The sequence below is a fragment of the Pristiophorus japonicus genome, chromosome 8 (assembly GCF_044704955.1).
Source record: "Pristiophorus japonicus isolate sPriJap1 chromosome 8, sPriJap1.hap1, whole genome shotgun sequence".
Taxonomy (NCBI): domain Eukaryota; kingdom Metazoa; phylum Chordata; class Chondrichthyes; family Pristiophoridae; genus Pristiophorus; species Pristiophorus japonicus.
In genome coordinates, this window is record NC_091984.1 from 102,408,448 (window position 1) to 102,423,221 (window position 14,774).

Here is a 14,774-nt window from a genome sequence, read left to right on the forward strand (position 1 = left end):
TATACCCCTGGATGTTGCATTCCCAGCCTTGGTTACCCTGGAACCATGTCTCCATAATCCCAATTACGTCTGCCTACAGATAGGCAGAAACGCCTATCTATTCCCCTTACAATAGAATCCCCTATCACTATAGCTCTCCCACTCTTTTTCCTGCCCTCCTGTGCAGCCAAGCCACCCCTGGTGCCATGGACTTGGCTGCTGCTACCTTCCCCTGATGAGCCACCTCCCTCAACAGTACCCAAAACGGTGTATCTGTTTTGGAGGGAGGTGACCGCAGGGGACCCCTGCACTACCTGCCTTCCCTTACTCTTCCTGATGGTCACCCATTCCCTATCTAGCTGTGCAACCTTAACCTGCGGTGTGACCAACTCACTAAACGTGCTATTCATGACATCCTCAGCATCGCGGATGCTCCAGAGTGAATCCATTCGCAGCTCCAGTGCCGCAATGCCTTCTGATAAAATGCCTTCAACAAATTTTAACATGACCCCAGTTTGAGAAATTAGGCTGAATTTGGATCATTAGGCTGAATTTATCAGAGGGTTTGATACACATTGTTAACATTTCAAGGCCAAGTCATTTAAAGTTTGGAGTATCTAGATTCTGAATCTCTTGCTTGATCACAATTATCCTGCTCGCCCACCCTTCCCCCCACCCCCAGTATAACTAGCTCTAATTCGGCAAACATTGAGAAGATTTACACCCTGCCTCCCTCCAAGAATGCTCAGACGACCCCGCAATGGGCTGCATTTTGCAGGGGTCAGCAGGCACGATCGGTGGTGGGTTGGGTGGGAAAGGTTTTTTCCCCCCCAGTGGGTCAGGACCCCGCTGTGAACCCATCGCCGTGTGCCTTTACCAAATGTCGGGTCTGTCAGCGCTGAGCAGGCCAGATAGGGAGTGGCAGGGGAGGCAATCAAAATCATTAGTGGCTTGTTTACAGCCATTTATCAATGGGTTTTTTCCCCAGATTTTTGGATTTGACAGGTCACACACCAGTTTCCCGCTGTGCCTAGATCTCCTCTGTGAAGCTAAGTCGGGAGGTCAGTGGCCATTGAATCAGCTGATGAGCTGACAGCTTCAAATGTCAAGTCAAAACTCCCAACTGATTGAGAAATGTTCCCTTAACCACTAGCTTCTCTAAACTGCATTTCCACTACAGATTCAGGATGCTGCAAGTCTTTACACAAATATCCGTCCAGTTTGACGTCATTAGTCTCCCACCATTGACAGATTGCTTCGGTCATCTCTACTTCACCTGTCATCTATTCCATCAACATTTGTGCCCTTGAAACTCTCTCACCTTGGTCCTCAGAATCCCACCATGATCAACCCCAACACCAGCAGTACCAACACCAACCTTCTCTGCAATCAACTGATGCTGCACAGGGCATCAGCACCCAACCACATTGCTGCCCGGGAGGCTGTACAATCTGGCTTCCACATGGTCGGCTAGGTTGGCATCACCCCACACCAACAACATAAATTCCCAAAACCATTCCCTTCATCACCACTGCAGGGGGTGCTGTTATGTTTCACTATATATTCACTGCAACTTCCAAAGGTTCAAACAAATCTGTCCAAGAACGCAAAGTGTTGAAAATAAAAGGTTTCAATGTTTGACACCTCATTAATAGAAACGTTACATGAACATTGCATAAAGCACTCAAGTGGCTACCCTTGTGTGTTGTTAGTTGGTATGATTGCACTCGTATGAGGACGAGTGTGAGGGGTGGCTAGTGAGATGGGGATGTTATAATGTAGATAGAGAAGGATAAGTGGAGATGCAAGGTAAGTTGGTGTGAGTAATGATGTGCAGCAGTGGAGTAGGGAAGGCAAAGTGATGAGGATGTGATGAGAGGGACAGCAGGATGAAGTTGAGTGTGGCTTTGTACTAACGTTTAGTGATCCACTGAGATCATTGCAATGTTTGTCCACCTGACGACATCCCTACTTGTGCCCTCCTCTGCAATGTGCAACCAGACGGAGTTGATCTCCTAAGTAGGTCTCTTCCACCCATGGGAAGGGAAGAGGACCTCCCTGTGTGTTGTGACTCCCTCCTTAAGCATATGGAGGGGAGTCATGGGAGAGCCCGGGTGCAGCCCTGTGCCTTTGTGCAGTGATTGTCAGTGTTTGCTGCACCTCAATGCTATAGAACACTGACAGTACAAATGTCCAAATGAAGTTAGCCATGGGCTGGTTTATGGAAACCAGCTGATGACATGTCATCTAATGACGTCACCAGACCCACTTCCTTTAACTGGCCAGGAAACGTGCTGGGGCGGGCTTAACAAGCCCCTAACAAGGGAAATTCATTTCAGAGGCCGGGATGGAGTCAGCAACGGGGTCGGGACTTGCCAACGACTTCGCCCATCATGGGCCCACTGAGCTTTGTAAAATCCAGCCCTAAGTGACTCACATGCTACAGTTCATTCTATCCACTCATCACATAGGTTAGTAAATAACCACCTGCAGAATACACCACGTTTTAGGTGGAACCTGTTCTCCCAGTAATTAAATCCCTAATTTTTATTCTATGACAAGCAAGAATGGTAGAAATCAAAAACAACTGATGAGCTTACACTAAGAGTCAAATCTTCACATTCAATTTATGACTACACTTATTAGAACAGAACCTAATATTTAGGAGCAGAAGAATACAATATTCAGTAACAGGAAATTGCGACTACGCTGAAGCCCACCACTTTTTTTTTTGAAAAAGGATCCATCCTACCTGTCTACTCATCATATCCCTCAATTTATCAGTGCTGAATATTATCTCCCATAAAATACCAACACGTAGCAGGATAGAGGTTTCCTGTAATAGTTTGCATAACACATTTCTGATGCTTGCAATATAAACACACGCAAACTGATTGAGACACTAGTAATTAATGGTCAACCACACCTTTTATTCTTTTCCACCTCTAATTTATCTTTTCCCTTCCTGAAGGAGACAATACATGACCAAGCAAGATGCTGGACGACTGCTAGAGCACCACCAGTCCCTCGCCGATGACCATTTCTTGTACATGAACCTATACAGTGAGTGTGGGGAGGCTATGTTACAATGTGGGATTCACAACCAAGTGAAATCCTCTCTTCACCCAAAGTCTATGGCATTGCTCACAGCGAGTTAGAACAGGGGTGTTATCAACAAAGCATGATGGGGAAAAATTGTGACTGAGAAAGTGTTGCAGGAAGTTAAGTGTGACACTTACAGGGATGCATGCTACATTGAAAGACTTTTAATATATTATAGACAGATCAAAATCCCTCAATTTGTGGGATTGGTGTCAGCCTCGGTTCAGTGGTAGCAGTCTCGCCTCTAAGTGAGAAGGTCGTGGGTTCAAGTCCAATCCAGATATTGAGCATAATATCTAGGCTGAGACTTCAGTGCTGTTCTGGCAGAGCGCTGCACTGTCAAAGGTGAAGCTTTTAAACACGGGTTGTGTTCAGGAAACCTCCACGGACAACAGAGCATGAGGCTCAGGCTTTTTAAGGCATATCTCTGGACTGTCTCCTACCCGAAGCAAGCAGAAATTACCCACGAGCTGGTGGGTGGAAGGTTGACGCTGCCGGGGACCCAACAAAAGCACTCCTGCTCCTCCTCGGACACAAGGAATCGTGTGAAAATGTAAATCAAACCTTATCTAGGCCTCCTTGCATGTGATGACTGCCGGCAGCTTTTGTTGACGGGTTCAGTGCGGTGCATAGCTCCCAATTCCTGGAGTTAAAATCGCCTTGCGGCGCTGATGACATCATCAGGCCCAGGAAGACTTTCCCATTTCAAGTAGGCCCCCACCTGCCTGGGACAGGCAGTATCAATGCTGCTGGAATCCCAGCAATAAAAAAATGGTGTGAGGCAGGAACACACCAGGAATACAGCACAAACCCCATCCACCATTTTAACTACCCACCCTACCCTGTTCTCGCGTGCTTGGGTTAAAATCATGCTCGTGTCTCAGGATTTGCGCTGGTGGTTTGTTCAGAAGTGGAGGAGCCAATACCCACATCAAACAGATTCAGCACAATGTCACGCTAATGCTTCCTAAACAATTAAAATCAAATACACACATTTAATTCAACAAACCTGGTCAGACTTCGTAATATTAAATTGGCAAACAGTACCTTCCGATACAGTACACAAGACCATTGTATCTGCTAAGCATTGAGGTAGTAGTAGCACATCAGTATTGTCATGAGCTTAATAACGTGGTACAGAACAAAATCATACTTGTTGATACATTTTGTGATGTTAACTCGCTATCTTAAACTGCTCCTGCCATCATCAAAACCAGTGACACCCCTTGTCACCATCATTATTTCACCCAAGCGTTAAGTACAGCTCAAAATGCTCTCTCTCCTCCAGACACAACCCACATTGAGACAAAATCTAGAATTGTGCTGCAAGCTATTTTCCGTAGTTCCAAGTGGAGGTAGTAATGAGAATTTCATATGCCCACAATATCAGTATCAAATCCTACTGAGCTGAGTCATTTACCAATGTTTGTAGAGTAGGAAGGTCACAGCATTGATCCCGGGGTCTTATTATCTCAGCTTGGATGAATTCTTGTAACCTCCCCCTCCAGAGAAATAAAACTCCACTTCCTCTCCGTACACTGGCACATCAGTACTATGCTTCTTTATTTGTGGATAAGACAGGTTTTCTTTGACTAATGCCATAGTCTCCCTATGCCTGCCTCTCCCATACAGAGCAATTTATTTTTTCATATCAACATCTATTTGGATATTAATGAGGGGTTGGGGGAAGGGCGTTGGGGGAGGAAGAATTGCTCTGGTCACTGTGTAGCAACGTCATAAACGGAAAGAAGGGGTTTACAATTTCACTACCACAACACGTAGCAATCAGAGCAATTCTTCCTGCTTTGTTATAAATATTGCCCCTCATTCACAACCTAGATCAACCATACACTATTGCCATGGCAGTAATCTATCACTGTCCCAATTCACCCCACCTCCATTTTCTTTTATTGGTGAATTAACATCTGAACAATCCAGTTAGACAGTATTTCGCATATGGGATTGCAAATTCAAGAGCTTATATTTGTGGCACTGGAAAACAAAACCTCTCAGTCCTGGTTAGGTTTGACAGGGTATTCATTTATCTGACAATTCCACAGATACTGTTGATACTACTCTGTGGATGGCCTACTAAGAGCCGTGCTTGATCATATGGAGAGCTCCCCTCAGTTTTAAGCAATTCTGCCTAGATTGATGAAATTAACCATCAAAGGCTACCTGCATGCAAAGAGGGACCAAGAAAAGCCTTCAAACTTGGGTTTCCCTTGTCGAGATAAACGCACAACCTCCACCCAAGCAAAATGTTTATACAGATAGTACACAATTAAACAGTTCCACGGTAATTATAAACAGATACATCACGGAGAACTGAGAGATGTGAATTATGGACCAACTTATCTCACAAAAGACCAACTTTCATGGGTCATGGTCAGTCGAAGTCCGTTACAGATCCCACCCAACAGGTCTTCAAAATATGCGTTTTGTATCATATGTTAAAAGTTAACACGGTAATAATTAGGCAAAAGTAAGAGAAATCACCATTGACCACCGTGGAGCACTTTATTCCTTTGTGGTTTGAGTCTAGCACAAGTGGATATTGTTATTCTTCATAGAGGTGAACAATGATTATTCCAGGTATCAAAACTTTAGTTGGTCAGGAAAGTTAAAGATTTGGGACTTGTATTACCTGGAAAACAGATTTTGAGTTGACCCAATTTAAATTCTCAAGATTACAATTGAGATTGACAAAGCCTACCCAGATACATTGTGCACTACGGTGAAGAGTTCAAATAACAGGGGCACACAAATGAAGAACTTGCGAGTTAGGATTAAAGAAAAAAAGTCAGGGGAACTTTTATCCACCCAGAGAAGGCCAATGAAATAGACAAAGAGACACATACAAGAGGCATTAAGGTGCATTTTTGGACACAAAGAATTGAGGGATATGGCAAGAAGGTAGGGCGGTGGGGTTGATCAATCAAAAAGTGATGGGCTTTTTAGGCCACATATCTTTCTCCTGGTCCTAAAAATGCTTATATTCTTAAGCACTGGTTATGTGGGTTTAGAATGCTTGGAACATAAAACTGCCTCGTCAAAATGGGAAAAAATGGTTCTAGTAATTAGAATGTATTTGGATATCATTTCCATGCGATACAAAAAGTATTTATAATGAAAATGTAGTCACCGTGGGCTATAAATAGTAGACATAAGACAAAATGCCATGGGTACAATTTGTACCCTGATAACTCACTTATCAATTAAACTAGCTCAACATGTGTGTTGCACCATCACAACGAGGACTGCAGTGGTTCAAGAAGGCCCACCACCACATTCTCAGGACCACAAATACAACCTTGCCAGCGATACCCACATCTACGACTACAGCATATGCAAGGACACACTCCAGTGTAGTGATGATCCATCCCTCTTGTTCTCAAAAGTGGACAGCGAATAAAGCAATCACATCATTTTTTTCTGCACAACAAATTTGTAACAGCAATATTTTCACATAATACATTAATTTTATTATTTAAACAAAGGTAATTTTTACATATTATATTGAGGAAAAGAAATCTCTCCATTATTTCTGCTTAAATGTTTTCTCTCTCCTGCCCCAAAGGCATTAATCATGCTTGCATCCAGCTCCAGGGAAACCCTTCAGTACCAGTGATCATTCTTCATGCACCAGCCTGGACAGTTAATGCTAGTAGGCTATTCAACAATGGAAGGCACTGTGGCCAAGCTGAATCCTGTCTTCATAAACATTCACACATGTACACTTTCAATTAGGGATCCCCGGATAATGATCAGGAGTGAGATGCCCCAGTCATTGGGAACAGTTGTGACACCTCAACAAACTGTGCATCAACTGGGGATTATTTCCAGTAGGTCCTGGGTGAAACTCCACTGTGCAGTTGAATCTGTTCAGTCCGACCGATACCAGTACTTATCAGTTAACCTGGTAAACAACCGTCTCCATTGGTGCAGCTTTTTATCTCTCTGCTGCGTATACGAATCAACTAAAGTGGTGAGTGGCGGAGCAATCATTTAATTTGATCACATCGAGAAAGCTAGAAATATGTCCCTTTTACTCAACTCATGCAAATGTTGCTGACAATGTGGGTCAAGGTTGCCAGGATACTTACGCTATTGGTACTAATCAGTTTCACGCAATTTTATGATATCAGAAGCAAATTTAAAAGTCTTGGTTGAAGGAGTGAGAATTTGTGTTTGACAAATAATAATAGCTAGAGATTAAAAAAGGAACTTTGCATGGCCATCTACTTTCAGCAGCTTAAAAGATATAAACTTAAAAACAAGTTCTTACCCGTCAAGGTATGTCCTGAGTCTCAAAGCTAATTGGATTTCAACCTCCCCAACCTCTACCCGAGTGGATTAATTCCATGTTAACTACAGTTACTTAAAAATATATATAGCTTATAATTCTAAGGCAATTCTAACTCCTATTTCATTTTGGTTTCCATTAACAAAATTCAATTTAGTTTGAATTCAAACAGGAATTTTTAAAACACGAAGTATGGTAGTGGAGTAGTTATGCTACTGCACTAGTAATCCAGAAGTCTGGACTAATAATTAATGAGGTTTCAAATCGCACTATGGCTGTTTGAGAATCTGCATTTAGTTTGGAAAAATCTGGTAATAAAAACATTTTTAAAAATCACTGTCTGTAAAAGTGGGCATGAAGCTTTCGGATCGTTGTAAAAGTCAGACTAGATCATGGAGGAAACCTGCTGTCCTTACTTGGTCTGGCCTATACATGGCTCCAGTCCCACATCAATGACCTCTTAAGTGGCCTCGCAAGGAACTCAGTTGTATCAAACTGCTACAAAGAATAGACTGCAGTGGTTCAAGAAGGCAGAACAAGATGGAAAATGTGTTCATTTTTATTTCACTCACACCGACCGTGATACTGATCACAGTAAACGGTCTTCCTCCAATCATGCTTAGGATCCTGACAACCTCTAAGCAATCAGTCAGAAATGACTTCCTGCCAGAACCGAACATGTGCCAGTGGTTTAAGTACTTGATTATGCAGTCTGTAATGTTATTTAATTTTGTTTTTCTCCTTAATTTTAATTTGACTTCTCCACCCCCGTGCCCTCCACCCCCCTTCATAATTAAACCACGCTGTTCCTAAAGACATGTGGACTCATTCTGAAGACAGCCTTGATTTATTTATATTTCAGTTTACATTACTCTGGAGCTCCCCTAAAGGTGAAGCAAATTTGACCAGTGAGTAACTGAGCCAACCAGAACAGTACCCAGCTTTTCAATTGCCTGCCGACACTCACCATCAAGGCTCACACTTGAATAATGTGCACTTGGGTTAGGTACCCCAGCAAGGTGCCAGTATCTTCAGGGGAGGAGTGGAACAACAACTTGTATTTATATAGCGCCTTTAACATTATAAAATGTCCCAAGGCGCTTCACAAGGCATCATCAAACAAAACTTGACACTGAGCCACATAAGGAGATATTAGGGCAGATGACCAACATCTTGGTCAAAAAGGTAGGTTTTAAGACACATCATAAAAGGAAGAAAAAAAGAGGTAGAGAGGAGGAGAGGTTTGGGGAGGGAATTCTAGAGCTTAGGACCTTGACAGCTGAAGGCACAGCCACCAATGGTGGGGTGATTAAAACCGGAGATGCTCAGAGGCCAGAATTGGAGGATTACAGCTATAATCGAAGAGTTGCAGGGTTGGAAGAAATGACAAAAGATAGGGAGGAGCGAGGCTATAGACGGAATTGAAATCAAGGATGAGAATTTTTAAATCGAGGCATTGCTTAACTGGGAATCAATGCATATCAGCGAGTACAGGGATGATAGGTAAACAGGATTTGGTCCGAGTTAGGATACGGGCAGCAGAGTTTTGGATGACCTCAAGTTTACGGAGGGTAGAAAATGGTAGGCCAGCCAGGAGTGCTTTGAAATAAACAAGTCTAGAGGTAACAAAGGCATGGATGAGGGCTTCAGAAGCAGATGGGCTGAGGTGGGGCAGAGACGGGTGATGTTACGCAGGTGGAAATAGGCAGTCTTAGTGATGATACGGATATGTGGCTGGAAGCATTACCATCGCCAAATCCTCCACCATCAACATCCTGTGGGTCACCATTGACCAGAAATTTAACTGGACCAGCCACATAAATACTGTGGCAACAAGAGCGGGTCAGAGGCTGGGTATTCTGCAGCGAGTGTCTCATCTCCTGATTCCTCAAAGCCTTTCCACGATCTACAAGGCACAAGTCAGGAGTGTGATGGAATACTCTCCACTTGCCGGGATGCGTACAGCTCCAACAAAACACAAGACACTCGACACCATCCAGGTCAAAGCAGTCCACTTGATTGGCACCCCATCTACCACCTTAAACATTCACTCCCTCCATCACCGACATACTGTGGCTGCAGTGTGTACCATCGACAAGATGCACTGTGTTGTGTATTAAACCCCTTGTAACCTGTATTACACTACCACCAGAGGGCCTACCTGTTGGAGTCCCAAGGGATTCCAGCATCCCTTGGGAGCACGGTATATAAGCAGGCCACCCACAAGGTACCTGCACTCTGGAGTATTATTAAAAGGAGCTAAGATCACACTTACTCACTGCTCACAGTACTCAGTTTCATCCTTTACTGTGAACGTATCATTTGGCGACGAGATAACGAACAACCACGTGAAAATGCAAAGAACAGTTGGTATCCTGGAGAAGTTCTCAGAAGGGGACGATTGGGAGGCCTTCATGGAGAGACTCGACCAATACTTTGTGGCCAACGAGCTGGAAGGGGACGAGAACACTGCCAAACGAAGGGCGATCCTCCTAACTGTCTGTGGGGCAACAACCTATGGCCTCATAAAGAATCTCCTAGCTCTGGCAAAACCAACAGCTAAATCCCATGAAGAATTGTGTACGCTGGTCCGGGAGCACCTAAATCCTAAGGAAAGCGTTTTGATGGCGAGATATCGGTTCGACAGGTGTCAACGGTCGGAGGGCCAGGAAGTGGCGAGCTATGTCGCCGAACTGAGGCGCCTCACAGGACATTGCGAATTTGAGGGATTCCTAGAACAAATGCTTAAGAGACTTTTTTGTACTGGGCATTGGCCATAACGATAGCCCAGGCATTTATGTCCACCAGCGACAACACCAAACAGATTTCGGAGAGTAAAGAAGTTTCGGCCAGTACTGTGCACAAAATAGCGTCATTTTCGAGCAGGAATATACATGACAGAACGTACACACCAGCTGCTGCTGCCCGACCGACCTCAGATGACCCAGAGTCCGCCATCAATCGTTAACTGCCTTGCATTAACACCTTGTTGGCGTTGTGGAGGTGATCACCGGCCCCATCAATGCCGCTTTAAGCACTATGCGTGCAACGGTTGCAGAACAATGGGACACCTCCAACGAATGTGCAGGTGAGCTGCAAACCCTGCAAACCACCACGTTGCAGAGGAAAATCAATCCACTGTGGATCAGGCTGAATTGGAGACTCATACCGAGGAGGCAGAAGTGTATGGGGTACACACATTCACCACGAAATGTCCACCAATAATGTTGAAAGTTGAACTGAACAGAATTCCAGTATCTATGGAACTGGACACGGGTGCGAGTTAGTCCATAATGAGTAAAAAGGCCTTCGACAGGCTGTGGGGCAAAAAGGCACACAGGCTCAAGCTCAGCCCCATTCACACCAAACTAAAGGACTTACACCAAGGAACTAATCCCAGTAATTGGCAGTGCAGAAGTTAAAGTCTGCTATGCTGGAGCAGTACACAAACTCCCACTGTGGATTGTGCCAGGGGATGGCCCCACATTGTTTGACAGAAGCTGGCTGGGAAAAATCCGCTGGAACTGGGACCACATCCAAGCGCTTTTGTCCGTCAACGACGCCTCAGGTGCCCAGGTTTTGAGCAGGTTTCCATCGTTGTTCGAGCCAGGTGAAAGTGCAGATCCATTTGGTTCCCTATACGCGACCTATCCACCACAAGGCATGGGCGGTACCATATATGATGGGTGAGAAAGTGGAAATTGAGCTGGACAGGCTGTAGCAAGAAGACGTCGTCGCGCCGGTGGAATTCAACGAGTGGGCCAGTCCGATTGTCCCGGTACTTAAAGAGGACGGCACAGTCAGAATTTGTGGGAACTATAAAGTAACGATTAACCGTTTTTCGCTACAGGACCACTACCCGCTACCCAAGGCAGACGACCTATCTGCGACCCTGGCTGGAGGGAAACGTTCACCAAGCTGGACCTGACCTCGGCCGACATGACGCAGGAACTGGAGGAGTCTTCGAAAGGCCTCACCTGCATCAACACGCACAAAGGTCTGTTCATCTATAACAGATGCCCGTTTGGGATTCGGTCGGCCGCACCAATCTTCCAACGGAACATGGAGAGCCTGCTAAAGTCGGTTCTTAGCACCGTGGTTTTCCAGGACGACATACTGGTTACATGTTGGATTACCATTGAGCACTTGAAAAATCTGGAAGAGGTTCTTAGTCGGTTGGATCGCGTGGAGCTCAGGTTGAAACGCTCGAAGTGTGGTTTCCTAGCACAGGAGGTCGAGTTCTTGGGAAGAAGAATCGCAGCAGACGGCATCAGACCGACCGATGCCAAGACGGAGGCCATCAAGAACGCGCTGAGACTGCAGAACGTGATAGAGCTGTGGTCGTTCCTGGGACTCCTTAACTATTTTGGTAATTTCCTACCAGGGTTAAGCACCCTGCTCGAACCCCTACATGCGCTACTGTGCAAGGGAGACGACTGGGTATGGGGGCATTCACAAGAGGCTGCCTTTAAGAAAGCCAGAAATCTGTTGTGTTCAGACAAACTGCTTGTCCTGTATGACCCTTGTAAAAGTTTAGTGCTAGCTTGCAATGCGTCGTCATACAGGGTCGGGTGTGTGTTATAATAGGCTAACGAATCGGGGATTTTGCAACCGGTCTCTAATGCGTCCAGGAGTTTGTCCAAGGCCAAAGAGCCTACAGCATGATTGGAAAAAAAGAGGCTCTGGCGTGCGTTTACGGGGTAAAAAAAATGCACCAGTACTTATTTGGCCTCAAGTTTGAGCTTGAAACTGACCACAAACTGCTCATATCGCTGTTCTCGGAGAGCAAAGGGATTAACACCAATGCCTCTGCCCGCATCCAAAGATGGGCGTTCACGCTGTCAGCATACAACTATGTAGTCCGCCATAGACCGGGCACAGAGAACTGCGCCGATGCTCTCAGTCGGCTGCCATTGCCCACCACCAGGGTGGAAATGGCACAGCCAGCGGACTTGCTCATGGTAATGGTTGCATTCGAAAACAAAAAGTCCCCCATTATGGCCCGCCAGGTCAGGACCTGGACCAGCCAAGATCCTTTACTGTCCTTGGTAAAAAAACTGTGACCTCCATTGGAGCTGGGCCAGCGTCCCAGTGGAGATGCAGGAGGCAATTAAGCCGTTCCGCAGGCGCAAAGACGAAATGTCCCTGCAGGCGAACTGTCTGTTGTGGGGCAATCGCGTGGTCTTGCCCAAGAAAGGCAGAGATACATTCATTTGTGAACTGCACAGCACCCACCCAAGCATCGTAATGATGAAAGCCATAGCCAGATCCCATGTGTGGTGGCCCGGCATCGACTCAGATTTAGAGTCGTGCATGCGCCAGTGCAACACTTGCTCTCAGCTGAGCAATGCACCCAGAGAGGCACCGCTAAGTTTGTGGTCGTGGCCCTCCAAACCATGGTCGAGTATCCACGTGGACTATGCGGGCCCATTTCTGGGCAAAATGTTTTTGGTTGTCGTGGACGTTTAGTCAAAATGAATTGAATGTGCAATAATGTCTGTAAGCACGTCCACGGGCACTATTGAAAGCCTACGAACCATGTTTGCCATGCACGGCCTGCCTGATGTCCTTGTCAGCGACAATGGGCCGTGTTTCACTAGTGCGGAATTCAGGAATTCATGACCTGCAATGGCATCAAGCATGTCACATCTGCCCTGTTCAAGCCCGCGTCCAATGGCCAGGCAGAACGGGCAGTTCAGACCATCAAGCAAAGCCTGAAACGCGTGTCGGAAGGCTCCCTGCAGACCTGACTATCCCGTGTGCTGTTCAGCTACCGCACCAGACCCCAGTGGATCACCAGAGTTCCCCCAGCCGAGCTGCTCATGAAAAGGTCGCTCAAAACAAGGCTCTCTCTTGTCCACCCTGATCTCCATGATCACATGGAGGGCAGGTGGCATCAACAAAGTGTTTACCATGACCGCGCAAATTTGTCACGCGATATTGAGGTCAATGATCCTGTGTTTGTACTCAATTATGGACATGGTCCCAAATGACTTGCTGGCACAGTCATAGCCAAAGAGTAGGGTGTTTCAGGTCAAATTGGCCAATGGACTAACGTGCAGAAAACATTTGGACCAAATCAAATTGCGGTTCACCAAAAGCTACAAACCCGAAGAAGACACAACCAATTTTGACCCTCCAACACACACACACACACGTGGCAACTGACATCATGGTTGACCACGAAGCTGAACTCACCATCCCCAGCAGCCCGGCAAGGCCGGCTGCTCAGCAGCCCAGTGAAGAACTGACCCACCCACACCCGCATTTGTACCGAGACGATCGACAAGGGAGCAAAAAGCCCCAGATCGTCTCACCCTGTAAATAAGTGCACTATTGACTTCACGGGGTGTGATGTTGTGTATTTAACCCCTTGTAACCTATATTACACTACCACCAAAGGGCCTACCTGTTGGAGTCCCAAGGGATCCCAGCATCCCTTGGGAGCCCGGTATGTAAGCAGGTAGCACGAGGTACCTGCACTCTGGAGTCTTATTAAAAGGTGCTAAGGTCACATTTGCTCATTGTACACAGTTTCATCCTTTACTGTGAACGTATCACACTGCAGCAACTCGTCAAGGCTTCTTCAGCAGCACCTCCCAAACCCACGACCTCTACCACCTAGAAGGTCAAGGGTAGCAGACCATGGAAACACCACCGCCTCCACATTCACCTCCAAATCACACTTGGAAGTATATCGCTGTACCTGCATCGTCACTGGGTTAAAATCCCAGAACTCCATTCCTAACAGCACTGTGGGAGTACCTTTCCCCACACAGACTTCAGCAGTTCAAGACAGCAGCTCACCACCATTTTCTCAAGGGCAAGTAGGGATGAGCAATAAATGCTGGCCTTACCAGAAACGCCCACATCCCATGAACAAATTAGAAAAAACTAATCGCAGGGTCAAATATGACATCAAGGTTGCGAACAGTCCGGTGCAGTCTCATGCAGTTGCCAGGATGTTGTGTTTGCAATAACTGTTAGACTGAGTACAGTTTAACTCCAAGAGGTATGACCTTGGCTCTGCTTTATTAAGGCCCAAAGTGACTAATAGACAAAATGGCTGGCCTTTTATACTTGGGCTGCACAATGGCCTCCAACAGTGACGCCATCTAGTGGCTAGTGAACCAAAAGTACATTCATGACACAGGGAGAGGGATGGAGTAGGTGGCTCGGGAACAGAGTTTGTGGTGGGGACTGAAGACAATGGCTTCGGTCTTTCCAATATTTAATATGGAGTGAGAAATTGCTGAACAAAAGGTGACAAAACATTTTTTAAATCCTGTTGCTCAGATGATGTAAAACACGTTATGTAAAACATGAAGTTGTGCTTTGGTTGCATATTTTAATGAAAAGTACTGGACCATTCCTAGAATTTATAATA

The 14,774-nt window shown here is 45.7% G+C and overlaps 1 protein-coding gene across 3 annotated transcripts in view; it reads right to left on the bottom strand.

Moving 5' to 3' along the window:
* The window catches only part of lrp8 (low density lipoprotein receptor-related protein 8, apolipoprotein e receptor), a 131,282-nt gene that overhangs the window by 114,989 nt on the left and 1,519 nt on the right, over positions 1-14,774 (bottom strand). The window lies entirely within an intron of this gene.